The following is a 15,018-nucleotide window of genomic DNA, read 5'->3' on the forward strand; positions in this document are numbered from 1 at the left end:
TAAAGTATCCTTGCTGCTCCCCCGAGTGGGGTTTACATAACCTTTGCTTTCTTTACATATGTCTGAGGAACATCATTATCTTACTTTCATCTCTAGGTTGCTTCATTCTCTTTTGATGACAGTTATCAGCATGATTCAGATAAGACTTGCTAGTTATTTCCTTACTTGTGGCCATTAATTTTCTTAGTTTCTACTTTTCATTGTTTAGGGCACATGAATGTCCATACTTACTGAGTCCATTTTTCCTTCTTAGAATGAGGATGGATAAAATCCCTTCTTCAGAACTTGCTGCTGGATAATTTACTTGCCGAGAGATCACATTCCATTTTATTAAGTGATCTCTTGTTGGAGACATCAGAAAATCAGAATATATTCAAAACATTGTTTTGCCTCCACTAGTTATTGTACATTTACTTTTCCTAGTAATCCAGGTCTAGCAGAGTACGTGACACAGTGTAATTAATGTTGATTCCAATGTGGTCTTCACGTGTTAAACCGGTATGGGGTAAGCCAGGTACATTTCATCACCCATTGTTGAAATGCAAATGTCCTAGTTATGCATCAGGTGTCCAGAAGTATAAGATTCTGATCTGAGAGAAATGCATAGTGAATTCTGCCTTTCTACTGATGTTTAAGTCGTTTCTGCCCAGCCCTTCCATTCTGGACATGATAGCAAGCTTTCCTTTGATGTCGCCAAATCTCCATATTTGTTTCATTTCCTTTTCCAGAGCCACACACTTATTTATCTTCCCTGTGTGTGTTTTGGGGTTGTATCTACTTAGTGAAAAAACATTTTCAATAACATCTTCTGCTTTTATGATGCTTCTATCAGCCTTCCCCTTTTATTACACAAGTTGACCTGGGCCCCGTCAAAGAAGCAAGGGGCTTTCAACATATAGGATCCAGTAACACAGAGTAGAGACACATAGTGTGGCAGTAAAATTTAGTACAGAGAGTCGAGGTGGTTAGAAAGGTGGAGAAATCATGGCTAGTGGAAGAAATGATGAATGAACAGTAGGCGTACTGAAGATGTGTTTCAGGAGGGATATGTGGTTTTAAAAACAAGGTTGGGGCAGAGGGATGACCTAAGAGCTAAAACATAAATACAGTGGTTTATTTTAGGGAATTGGGCTTGAGAGTAATGGGAACACTGGCTTTCCAAGTCTCGGATGGGTTCCCCAGGCTTGTTTAGATTTGACTTTTATTAAAATCTATTACTACTGTTACTTTTTGCTTTTTTCGCTTTTGAAGGCCTCTGTTGTTCTGATAGTATATTAGAACTACATTTGGATGGTGGGGGGAATAGTTTTAAAAACTGGATGTCCTGATAGTAGGTTGTTTGAAAGTTTCATGGTTAGAGGGGGAGAGGCAAAGGGGAATTTGCCAATATTCTCATATTAGGAAAGATGATTTGCAAGGAGTGAGATTTCAGAAACTGCTCAGTTAAAGGGGACCTTCTAACTGACAGAATGTGCAGGGGGAGAGGAGGCTGTGAGGCAGGAATGGAGGAATTGAATGGAGAAACTGAGAGTGCTGGTAAGTTATTATGAAACGGATGCTTCTTTTGTGGAAGCTGCTGCCCTGAACTTGTCCATATCAGACCCTCTGGGTGTTCTTGAAACTGGTCCATCGTAGGTTCTGGATGAAAGTCTGTCTTCCTCTTTTGTCCTGGTCAACTGCTTTTTCAATCTTGGTGAATGACGCCCGGCCAGGTGTAGTAAACAATTGAGAGGGTGTACAGAAAAAGAACATGAAGGAAATTAATAGAACAAAACTGTGCTATGGAAATGGTTTCCCTCAGATTATAGATAAACATACATAAATAATGCCATCCCACTCTCCCGAAGTCCCATCCCTGTGAAATTCTGACCCAGCTCAATTATCCTGGCTTTTCTGTGTCCCCAGCACTGTGTGATATTCTCCTTCCTTCCCCTGTGAGAGCATTTTCAGCCTTGTCTTATACTCCTTGTGGGCAGAGATTATGCCTTAGCTCTTTTTCACTTACCTGTAACAAGTACCTAATACATATTTTCGAATCAAATATAGATTAAAATGCATGGAAGATCTTGAAGTACTGAGTCTATTTGGACTGAATTGGTAAGCTCTGCTCTCAGTTTGTAATGATCACATAGATATTTCCATACGTACACACACGTGTGTTAACCTTTACACGTGTACATGTATTTGAAGGCAGTGGTGGTTAGAGGTTTGGCATTCAGGCTCTGGACCTGCCTGCCTGGGCTTTGAATCTTAGGTTTATCACCATCCAGCTGTGTGACCTTGGTCAAGGTTTTCAACCTATCCTACCCTAGGTATTCTCTTATATAACTGGGATGATGCAAGCATCTCTCTTGTAAGACAGTTGTCAGAATAAAATGATATAATACATGTAAAGCACTTAGAACAATCCCTTTCACTAGGGAATACATGCCAAATATTAGCTGTTGATATTATTATTACTATTATGGTCTCGCTTACAAATTCTTCCATCTGTGTGCGTCTTGTCTCTGATCCCAGATTATAAACTTCTTGTGAGTAGAGACTATTTCTCTCTCTTCTGTATTTCGTAGCTCAATCTTAAGCAGAGAGTAAACTTTTAATAATTATGTATTTCTTAACTGTTGGAATTAGGGTGCTATTGGAGCCCAGAGAGCTCATGGTGTTTCAGAACATTTCCCTGAAACATTCCAGGCAGTAAAAGTGTAAAGGTAGATGACAGTTCTGAACCCAGAAGCATCCCATATTTGGTTGGAAAGGCCAGGGCCTCTGGAACTTTCTGAGATGGTAATAAGAAATATTTATAGCTATAGGCAAACTCTTTTTCAACAAATAGCATTAAAAAGAAACTATATATTTTCCAAGTTCTAACCAGGTCCATGTTTTAGGAGTGCTAATTCCAGCAGGGTTCACGAACTTAGGCAACTTTAATTTTTTCTTTGCCTTGATTGCTTTCTTTTTTCAGTAATGATATTTGAACTTAAGTCCTGCTTCATTGCTATGTCCTGAATTTGTCTTATTTAGGATAATGTTGGTTTCTAGATGGTGCAGAAATTAGCCTGGGAATATTCAGCGCACCTTTTCAGACTTTCTATTCAAAGAGGCAAAGGAAGAGAGGGCCAGCAAGATTGTGCTATTGGAAAAATATCTTTGTCTCTTTTTCAAACATTTTGAGATGATGAGATTCCACGTACATAATGCTAAATAAATGCCTCCTTCACCATCAAATATTTCAAGAGAAATTAAATCCTTTAGACTCTGATTCTTTTACCCTTGACTCAGCAGCCTCTTCTTTTGTAAGAGCAACTTGATAGCTCAGAAACCCCTGAAGACTTTATTCTTGAACTAGGAGGTCACATTTTTGCCAGTGCTCATTACAACATGAACTGAGAGAAGCTCAAACTCAGCTTCAAATTTGGAACCCACAACCTTGAGTGAGTCATTGTGCCAGTAAAATCCATTCTCCCTGCAAATTCACTCAGGGGCCATGCTTGGAATAGGATGGTCATCTTAGACAAGTATGTGTTCTGAGGAGGAAAAGTTCTGAGGAGGAAACTGCAAGGCCAGTCGAGAGATGTCCACTGGGTCAGGTCATGGCAGAAATCAGCCCAGGAATGACATTCTGGGAAAGCCGAGAAGTGGAGTTCTGAAGCAGGGGACCCATGGGCTAACATGGGAAAGGAGTACATCAGGGGTTGTAGATGAGGTGAATGTGTTTTGTAGGCTGAGCTCTCAGTGACTGCTCCACAGTGAATACTCACTATATGTATTCATTCATTCTTTTAACAAGTAGCCGTCGAGCCCATTCTGTGAACAAACATTGCACCAACATGGGAAATACAGAGGTAGCAAGGCAGAAGTGTCCCTTTCATCAAAGATAAACAAAGCTGGATACTAGTTAAAGTGGGAAGGACAGAATTTAATCAGAAATAACTATTGCAATGGGGAAGAGAGTCCAGCATGAACTGAACTCTGGTTCGATCTGCACAGAGGTGACTGTATATTTTAAAGGGAGAATGGGGGAGTAGGGTGAGGAGTGAGTGGCAGCTCAGTAGAGTCAGGGAAGTGAAAACTTGCAAAGAGAAGGAAGAGAGGTTGGTCCATGGGAAAGCCATCTGGGTTTGCTAACTGGTGTTTATCGCAGTTACACTCCTACTCTCCCATAGAGATAGGTGTTGGCTGGAAGAAATAGTGAATTCTTTTGGCAGCCTTGAATTTTCCCAGGCAGACACTTTAAGGGGCTGGGGTCATCTTAGGGGTGTGGCCTTAAGCTGTTAGAAACTATGTTATTGTTTCTTTAAGTCTTTCTAGGCTGAGGTTGAGGACTAATGGAGAAGAGGGCCCAGAGGAGAAACTGACCAGAGTTTGGTCAGCGAGAGAATCTTTGTCACTTCCCTTGTAGAACTTCATTGTTTCAGGAAATTAGAGAATAGCACTTTAAGTAAATGTTTAATTAAATCTTTTAGTATTACCTTATGGTAAGAGTGTTCATTCTATAGTTCTGATCTTCCTAGCAAGATGAGTAAAGAAGCAACTTGTCAATTTTCCATGAAATTAACTTTGGAAATTCATGCAAGAATTACTCTGAGTCAGGTGTAATGTGTAAATGAAGGTCATCTTGTTTGACATGTTTGTTTCACTGTCCTCAAAAAGTCTAAAAGTCTACCAAGACGTCTGAGTAGTCCAACTTTCCATTTGACATACCGAGATGAGCTATGTATATTGTATTCAGAAAGTCTGGACTCTCCCAAATCAATGATTTGGATCATTTCAAATATGTGGACACATCTTTCTTTCCCTATTTTGACTCTGACAAGATGACTTGGACACTTTCAGAACCAATTGCTGCCCCAAGTCTTGAAATCCCTTCTTAGCTCAATCAGCTTCTCAGCACTACCTTCTTACCACTTTTGTAGTTTCAAAGCGGGAAACTCATAACCTCAGGGGACAATAAGAATATGAGCAAAAGTAGAACCTGAGTTCTGGTTCCAACCCCATCACGCTTCCTCTACAATATGGGACAAGTCAACCTGCTGGGGCTTCAATTTCCTGCTCTCTGCTCAGCAGGACACAATGAGATGTACTCAGATGTGCTGTGAAGATGAAAACATGCTATGCACATGCTAGCTTCCATTAATTTCATAAGCATGCCTTGTGCACAGAGCACATGGTAAGATTAGGCACTATGGTGGAGACAAATTACATGAAAGACTTGGTTCCTACCCTTAAGATATTGACAATCAGTTAAAGTTGATGACATAAGCAATTAAAAGTGAAACAGGGAGTGATACTGTGGTTTTTGTTGTTGTAGTTTTGTGGTTTTTAGGAAAAGGAGTTGGAAGGAGAAAATACATTTTTTCCTCTGTCTTAAGCCCTGTGTATGAGGGGCTAGAAAACACAATTATATTTAACGTGCTATTGTGATTTACTAGAATATGAGATGCAAAGTAAGGTAGTGATCTGGCCACATACATGAGGAGATTAGCCACCTGCTTCTTGGATACAGCGTTTGATGATCAGGGCCACAGGCCAGGTGGTGCCTCCCTCCACGGGGCCTTTGCATGGAATGATGACTGATAAACCCTGACTAGGGAACATGACTGTTCAGAAGAGCCTTTTCTCCTGAGAGCCACGATGTGTCCAAAATGGATCAAAATCTCATTTCTTCTCTCCAGTTTTCCTTAAAAGGGTCACTGGAGTTATTTGTAAATTTGATAGCGACTAAGATTCAAAGTCCTCTTACTCCCCAGGCCTTGACTTCTTGTCTGTTCTGGCCCCTTATCAATACTCTCCAGAGTCTGGGACTTGCAACAATAAAAAGGAGCCAAGATCTATCGTCCGCATCTCAGTAAGGTCCTTGGTATTCTAGACCTGGGATGCCAGGCTGCCTTCTCCTCCAACCTGCTGCCTCCAGATGAAGTGACAACTGAGGACAGAGTCACAGAGAGGGCAAAGCAGCTGAAGGGACAGGACACTCAGTGTCCCCAGTCCCTTTTCCTCTAATAGGAAAATTATGCTGCATCCCTCTGGGGGAAGCATTTGCAGCCTCGTAAGAATGTTAATAACAAAAACTCTCACTGAAAAGTTAAAATTGATGGAAATCCTAGGCCTGATTTTCCTTTGGTTTGAAACGCATGCTGTTGCAAAGGCAAGTGACCTTCCTTTGTTGATGAAATACCTTGAAAATCTCTTTCACAGTCTGTTGCTGCCATGCCCAACTGAGTAAATCCTTTCTCCCTCTGCTCCCTAGAGGAACGCCTCAGGACCACACCGGAAAAAGCGAATGATCGATTAATGATGGAATTGGCCAACTTGCCGGTATCAATAAATTGCTTTGTTCTTCCCACAGCAAGGATGCCAGCTCAGTGTGTAGTCTGTGCCTAGAGACGGAGGATGGGAACCCTGGTCACACTTAACATAGGTGAGCTTTCAGACCCAAAATGAGCACAGTGACGACAGTAAGAGTGACTCACAGGTCTGTCTTGTTTTTGACCAACTTAATATGTTTCATATAGTCTTATGATCAGATATTGACACTTGTGGAAAAAATGCAATACAAGTAGTCAGGATTTGGTCCAAGCAGGCCTCTCTCTGCTTTACTTGAGTGGATGAAATGTATCATGGATGGACAGGCAAATTTTAATGTTTTTAATTTTAATTTTTCTGAAGACAGCAAAACAACAGGAGGACCCACTAGGAATCTGCAGTCCCCTTGAGGAGATAAAATTTGCACATGAAACAATGTGAAAATAAATACCAAACAACGTGCCGTAATGGACAAATGGATATACACAGTCACTATTTTTATTCAGTAGTTTTGAAATCATGGAATTAATTATTTTAAGAGTAACATTAATTATGCTATACAAATTTAAGAATACATAAAATAATAAAGATAAAAATAACTATTAACTGGGATCCACCACTCAGGAAAAAGAAAAGCAGTCACTTAACATTTCACTGCAATTATTTCTCGTCTTTTTTTTTTTAAGCTTGTAGACTTCATTCATAGAAGAGTACTTCACTCATTCTCTATTTATTCTTCTTTTAAAAAACAGTGTGCAGCAGTGTTAAGCACATTCTCGTTGTGCAGCAAAATTCAGATCTTTTTAAAAAGACGCATATACGTGGATATGATAGCTTTTTGATTATATTTATTTTTATAAGTAATGTTTTTTCCCAGTATCAAAAATAATCCATGTTCAATACAGAAAACTTAGAGAATACCCATTATTCTAACACTAATAAATTAAATTTTACTGGTTATCCTTCCAGCCCTTTTCCACGTGAATACAAGTATTGTATAGGTATGTAGGTATGCAGCATTAGGATTTCAATTTATAAAGACAAAATTATATCAAAGGTATCAAATGCCTTTTCCTTTCGGATTATTTTGTGAATGATCTCATGAAAATAAATCTGTACATGCAGTTTTGTTGCCTGATTTTCTTTTATTTTTTTCACTTAACACTGTAGTGTGGGCCTTTTGTGGTTACTTCCCATGAAAACGCTGGAGGAATTTAAGGTAAAGAAAGGAATTTGATTGATCAGGAAGGGCTTTCTGGAGGAGGGAAGCATTAAGGCTGGGGGAGAAGGGAGTGCCGGTCCCACAGCCACTTCATCTCCTGCCAGGCTGTTGGCTACCTCTCCCGCTGCTCTGGCCTCTGAGGCATTTACAGGTGGCGGGCTGTGTTCAGTGTCTACCCAGGGCGCAAGACTAGGGGAAGTTCCCTGGGTTGTAGTGAAATAGGCCGGCCCAGCTGTTGAAGATTAAGCTTCCCGCCTCTTGTTTGCTGGCTAAAAATCTCTTCTTTTCAGGTTGTAAGATAATAACGTTCTGGTGGAGCACTAAAGGCAAGAGGAGAGGATACTGAAAAGCAGATACTTATTTGTTGCCTATAGTATGTTTCAAGATACACAAGGGAATTTACAAATACTCCTTAAAATAAGAAATAATTTCAAAAATTTCAAGCAATTAGTAACAAGCAGGAAGTAGGCCAGATTATAGAGTTTGAACTGTATCTTGGTGTTTGACAAATTGAGACCTTGGGTTCATAGGAGTCCTCTTTAATCTGCGATTCACATAAATTGATACATATCACTAATCACTTTAATCATCACGCAGGCTGTAGACAAGCTGAGAGAGTTGTTATCGGATTGCTGGGGGTGGAGGTAGAAGTAGCACGTGTGGGGCTTCCCTGGTGGCGCAGTGGTTGAGAGTCCGCCTGCCAATGCAGGGGACACGGGTTCGTGTTCCGGTCCGGGAAGATCCCACATGCCATGGAGCGGCTGGGCCCCTGAGCCATGGCCGCTGAGCCTGCGCGTCCGGAGCCTGTGCTCCTCAACGGGAGAGGCCACAACAGTGAGAGGCCCGCGTACTGCAAAAAAAAAAAAGTAGCATGTGTGACAGGTCATAGAAATTCACTTACTATGAAAAACTCTAAACACACACATATACGCACAGACCTACACACACAACATATATTCCTACTACCTGGTTTGATTATAAAAACCAGTAATTTTGAGGTAAATTCAGAAAGAACAGACCTTCTTGTTTTACAGTTGAAGAGAGATGTTGAGTGATGGCTTCGGGCAACACAGCAGATTAGCAATGTCTGACTTCCCTTAAAGGCTTCCTGGGGGGTCTGGGGCTCTGACTGAGGCTGGAGTCCAGGAGCCTGGACAGGGTGGGTGAGTGGACAGAAGTGGTATGTGGTTCCAGGCCATGGGTGTAAAGTCTGAGTCCCAGTAATGGTAGTCCAAAGGGTGAAGTCTAAGAGCTTGGCGGAAGTTAGGATAGGGTGGAGGCAGATCCAGGAGGGATTCCCGAAACAACACTGCAGAAAGATTGAAGAGGGAGAGGGAGAGAGTGAGAACTTTTTTACCAGGGACCAGCTGTCCAGTCTGTAAATATGGCAGCTGGTTCTGACAAGTGCAGAATCACGCCTAGAGCTTGGGTGTTCTGACTCCTAGGTAATTTCTAAAAGCCACACAAAAAGTCAACACATTCTGCCAGCAGGACACTGTTCTGAGCATGTTCCAGAAGCACACATCAAAAGCAAAAGGTCAGTGTGGTGGATGTGACGGCCACCACCCTGATCCCTGTCCAGGAAGAGAGGACTGATTCCCCGCCTGGAAGACCCCAGGCTGTCAGCTGCTTCCAGGCAATTGTCTCTGCTGAAGAAACCCTTTCCCAGATAGCCTGAATCCAATGACTCAAAGGAAAATAAAGGTATGGGCCCCTCTGACAACTTGGAGCTATTTTGAAAGGTCACCCCTGCTTCAGAGAACCATGTACGACTGGTTGGGGACTGCGTTGAGAATATCCCAGCTCATTTCTGCTTCCTTTTCTTTTCTTTTGCAGGTGTTGAGCCCTGAAAGCTAATCACCATCTCAGAGTCTGTTTCCAGGATCTGCCCTGGCTGACAGTCAACTTGTCTTCCAGGAGACTGGGGTTGTTACCGAACGGAAGTCTGTGTGCCTAACGCACAGCGAGGCCAAGCAATACAGAAACGTCAGAGCTTGGAGCAGAGAAAGGTTTATTACAGGGACATGCAAGGAAATGGTGGCTCATGCCTTAAAAACCCCAAACTCTTAGAAGGCTTTCAGCAAATCCATTTTATAGGAAAGGTGAGGAAGGGGTGTGGTTAGTTGTTGCAAACCTCGTGGTGTCAGATCCTTTGTTCTTGCAGCTGTCCCCGTAGGTCAGGTCACGGTCAGGTCATGAATTTCCTGTAAACCTCCATCCAAAACAAATGTTATTCTCTGTTCTGCAACTTTTTTTAATTAAAAAATTCTTTTTATTGAAGTATAGTTAATTTACAATGTTGTATTTAATTTCTGCTGTACAGCAAAGTGATTCAGTTATACATACATATACATTGTTTTTTTAATATTCTTTTCTGTTATGGTTTCTCACACGATATTAAATATAGTTCTCTGTGCTATACAGTAGGACCTTGCTGTTCACTCATTCTATATATAAAAGCTTATATCTGCTAATCCCAGCCTTCCACTCCATCTTTCCCCAACCCCTCCCCCTTGGCAACCACCAATCTGTTCTCTCTGTCTGTGATTCTGTATCTGTTTCATGCATAGGTTCATTTGTGTCATATTTTAGATTCTACATATAAGTTATATCATATGGTATTTGTCTTTCTCTGTCTGACTTGCTTCAGTTAGTATGATAATCTCTAGTTCCATCCATGTTGCTGCAAATGGCATTACTTCATTCTTTTTTATGGCTGAGTACTATTCCTTTGTATATATGTACCACATCTTCTTTACCCATTCATCTCTTGATGGACATTTAGGTTGTTTCCACGTCTTGGCTACTGTGAATAGTGCTGCTATGAACATAGGGGCATCTTTTTTTTTTTTTTTTTTGCGGTATGCGGGCCTCTCATTGTTGTGGCCTCTCCAGTTGCGGAGCACAGGTTCCGGACGCGCAGGCTCAGCGGCCATGGCTTACGGGCCCAGCCGCTCCGCAGCATGTGGCATCTTCCCGGACCGGAGCACGAACCCGTGTCCCCTGCATCGGCAGGCGGACTCTCAACCGCTGCGCCACCAGGGAAGCCCTATCTGTAGACTTTTTGATGATGCCCATTCTAACTGGTGTGAGGTGATACTTCATTGTAGTTTTGATTTGCATTTCTCTAATAATTAGCGACGTTGAGCATCTTTTCATGTGCCTCTTGGCCATCTGTATGTCTTCTTTGGAGAGATGTCTATTTAGGTCTTCTGCTCATTTTTCAATTGTTGTTTGTTGTTGAGTGTTCTACAACTTTTTATCTAAAGGTGTAATGCTCTTAAAGGTCATAGCCTTGAGAATAAGCAAAGAGACATCATTACCCCTCATTTTAGTTGTTCAATGTCCCAAGGCTTGACTTTCTCCCTCTGAGGTCCAGGCCCTGGCTAAGAGGAGGGGTTCCCTGCACAAGCCGGTTACCCTGCCTCAGAACGTTCTTCTAGCACCCATTCTGGGTCCTCTTGCCAGTGCGCAGACCTGGCTGAAGAGGCAGATCTCAGCTGGAGGTGCCCTGGGGGCCAGGTGTCCAGACCCTGCCCAGCCATCATCCCTGAGGGAGCCAGGCGCCCAGGACCCAGCCAGCCCTGAGGCTCCTCAGGCCACCCAAAGAGGGCCAGGTCCCACGGACTGCGACCCAGGGTGACTGTCAATGCCAGGACCACCGCGATGCTGACTGTTGGCAGGGCGGTACCGCTAACCACCAGGCGCCAAGGGTCTCTCGCTAACAGTCTCGGGCTAACAGTCTCGCACTAATGGTCTCGTGCTAACTGGCTGCGCACCTGCTCCACCTCTATTAAAGGGTCACAATAGTTTGACAACATGGTGTGAAGGTCATTTTGCTCTGTGATAATATTATCAGCTCACTTTAAATTTTCAAAACTTTTCCTACAAGGCTTTGATCATCTCAACGACCTTGTGAGGTAGGTGGGACAGTGTTTCCCCCCCGCCCCCTTTTTACAGATTTGGAAACCAATGCTAACTGAGGGTTACGGACATGAACAAGAATCCATGACTAGTAAGTGGCAGGGACTTTGAACTCTTGATTCCTGGTTTACTACCCTTATAAAATATATGAAAATGGGACTGCCCTAAAAAAAAGATGGGGATTTATGGGGACACCACAAGCAGGGAGGCAGGAGAATTGCTATAAGGATCTACTGAAGTACAAACAATACGGCATAGATGTGTAACCATGGAAAACTGAAGCAGTGTCAGCTGGGGGTGGGAACCGGGGGGGGGCGGTCCTCAGGGATGGTGGAGATGCGGGGAGAAGATCATTGAGGATACTTCCCCCTCTCTGAGGTGAAAAGTGAAAGTGATCTGGTGACAGTTTCTGAGGTTGGTAGCTCTAACCCCAAACTGAAAAGCAAATTTTCTGTGAAGGTCCTACATGAATCACACCATTTCTGTCGGTCAACATGTTAGTCTTTCGATAACAAAGAATAATTCTCTTTTTTGGTCACTCAAAATACACATATAAAATTTTATATTATATGTATAATTATATACCATATATATATGTAATTTTCCCCCTACCAGTCACTTCTACGGCTATTGTCCTGCAAGCTCTCTTTCAAGCATCCAGTGTTGTGGCTGCATGGACCACTTCCAGCTTAGTCTCAGATTACAGGTATTTCTAACGTATTTCTGCGTGTTCGAAACATGCACATTAGAGCACAGAGCGGCCAGCCCAAGTTTTCTCACGGTTTCCTCTCCTCCCGAAGCTGCCTTCCTTTTGGCCCCCGAGCCGCAAGTCACAGGCAAACAGGCAGTTTTCTTTCGGGAGGTACCGTGCCGCCTGCCTGCTGGTCCAGCTCTGCCCTTCTCCTGCAACAGACCACATCGGGCACGAGGATGTTGAGAGCAAACACGCCGCTCTCTGGTGTCTCTGACCCGATGGGCGACCTCGGAGCGCAGGCACCCGCTACACTCCTATCAGGCAATTAGCTGATTGCTTGCAGCCCGAGAGGTGCGCGGGGACTGGACTGCCTGCCCGTTTCTATTGCAAATACAGGCACGTTCTCCGACTTTGATAGCTCCCTGGGTTCCTGTGAAAAACAACCACAGCCTTTCCGTAGCGTATTTCTCAAATACCGGCAACAGGGGATCGCAGAATTATAGCAACAAATGTTACGAGGTGCTATTTCCAAGTAGACATGGGGAAAAAGAATCCAAATAGGACCATTAAATAATCATTAAAACCAAACCAACCCAAACACAATCGTTCTTAAAAGTGTATTAGAGGGAAAACACCAAAATGTTTTGAGAAGATTAATAATCCGTTCATTAATGTTATTGGATAATGACTCATCATTGGTCTTTCCAGAGTCGTGCATTTTTTAAAGTAAAAGTGCCTTTTAGATTTCTCCCGTGCAATGTGCACATCAGGTGTGCAGAGAGCTTTTTAACATACAAAAAGGAATCACAGTATTAGACAATGTGTTATTTTTCTATATCAAGGCAGCCTTTCCTAAAACATTGATCTGCTGCAAAAAGATGCTCCTAATTTAGAAGAAATTAGAGGCAGAGTCTACTCAACAAACACCTCTGCTAAAGCTTCATTAGTATGTATTTTCACATAATTCAATTAGCCAAAACACATACGCATGCTAGCAGTGCTGTTCTCTGCTCTGGGAGTGTCAGCAAGACTTTAAGCAGATCTGAAACAAAATTGCATAAATGGCATGTAAAGCTCTGTGCATACAAAGATACCTTCAGGGTTCTAATAAATTCATGAAACTTTTTAAAGTATGATTTCCTAGCAGGCAATCACTTTTAATTAACGGGATCACCTACAGCAACACATGTCCTTCAAAAACTTACATTATTTTTTCTTTTTGAATTTCAAAGTTTCTGTAGTAAAAGTTGAATAGCTGAGTAGCTTAACCTCAAAAGGATTCCAGGCTTTTATGACAGTTATAAATCACTGTGGTGCCTTCTTTATAAGAAGAAAAGATTCTTAACACAACAGAGAAAGAAGGAAATCTCTTTTTAGTCATAGCTAGAAGCAAGCATTTTCTCCAAAGGTCAAAAAACTTTTCCTCAGTTAAAGAATAATTTTAAGGACATTGCAGCTACTTGTACAAGTAATCTCTTATAATTTACTTTATGAATTAAACATTCAATTTCCAGGATTGTGGTTTGACATGGGATGGACTCACCTCTTTCCGGAGCTGGCTTTGTACAGTTTTTCCTCTTTAGTTTTTAGTAAACAAGGGCCCTGGCTGCATGTAGGGTCTTATTTAATGAGCCCTCCTCCGTGAGGGAAATGAGACTCTGTATACTTGCCAAAGGATTCAGTTGAGTGGTTCTTGCTATTTCCTTTTCAGGCTTTTGTTTGAAAGACAGGGACATGCTCACAGAATGTCTAGGGCTAATGGTAAGGTTGCAGAAATCTGAAAGAGACCTTGAAAATTGAGTTGAGGGAAGAGTAAGGGACACCAAAGAAAAATCTGTTCACCTTCCCTCCCCTGTCCTTAAGGAAACTGGGCAGTTGCTAAGAAAGGATAGATGACCAGCTCCAAGAGCACCACCTGGTGAGGGATCTCCCCCTCCCCACTTCCTGTATCCCAGACCCAACACCCCCTTTCCCAATGCTCTTCTTCTCTTTCCTAGGAGACTCCTTTTACTCTGTGATTTCCCCAAATGTGAGGGGATAAACAGGTGGGATTGGGGGCATGGAGAATCCAGATGATGTCTTCTGCCCTTCTGCCAAAGCTGATAACATACCTGCAGGGTGGACATTGCACTGTCAGGACCATAGGGGAGAGGAGAGGGAGAGAAGCCTTTGCAGGCAGATGCAGCAAAATACCCAAGCTCTTCTCTCCACTGCAAGGCCCCTCCTGAAGCCAGGCAGCATCATTTCTCACCTGCGGCACTGCAGAAGCTTCCCTTCTGGTCCTCCTGCCTCTGGTATTGCTCCTCTCAAACCCATTCTCCACATAGAGTTCATTTGTTGGCTTTTTGAGGAGTTAGCCTGACCACAGACTGTATTAGATGTTAGGAACACGAGATCTTTACAGAGCATAAATCTGATCACCTACTTTCAAGCTCAATTCTTTCAATAGTCTCTTACCATCTTTAAGATAAAATCCAAATTCCTTAATTTGGTGCAAAACCCTTTCATGATCTTCCCCTCTGCTTATATTTCCAGCTTCAACATTCACCCTCTTTAACCATCAATCTGATTTCTAGCTATATTGGACTATTTATATAGGCCCTGACCCTAGCCAAAGGGCCAGTTTATTCCTCACTTTTCCCCCCAAAAATGTGGCTTTTTAGTCTCAGTTTTTGGAAGATCTCTTTCCCCTTTTCCTCAGTTTGAGTCAAAGGCCACCCTAGTTATTACTTATGAATTCATCAAAAAAAAATCACCCTTTCACATCTCTTTGGAAGTGTTCTCTCACTCCTCCAAACTGTAGACTCTTCTAAGCTCTCACAGTGCATGCTCTGTTCATTTCAGTGACAGGCCTCTTTCATTCAGTGAATATTTA

The sequence above is a fragment of the Phocoena sinus genome, chromosome 1, assembly GCF_008692025.1.
Source record: "Phocoena sinus isolate mPhoSin1 chromosome 1, mPhoSin1.pri, whole genome shotgun sequence".
Taxonomy (NCBI): domain Eukaryota; kingdom Metazoa; phylum Chordata; class Mammalia; order Artiodactyla; family Phocoenidae; genus Phocoena; species Phocoena sinus.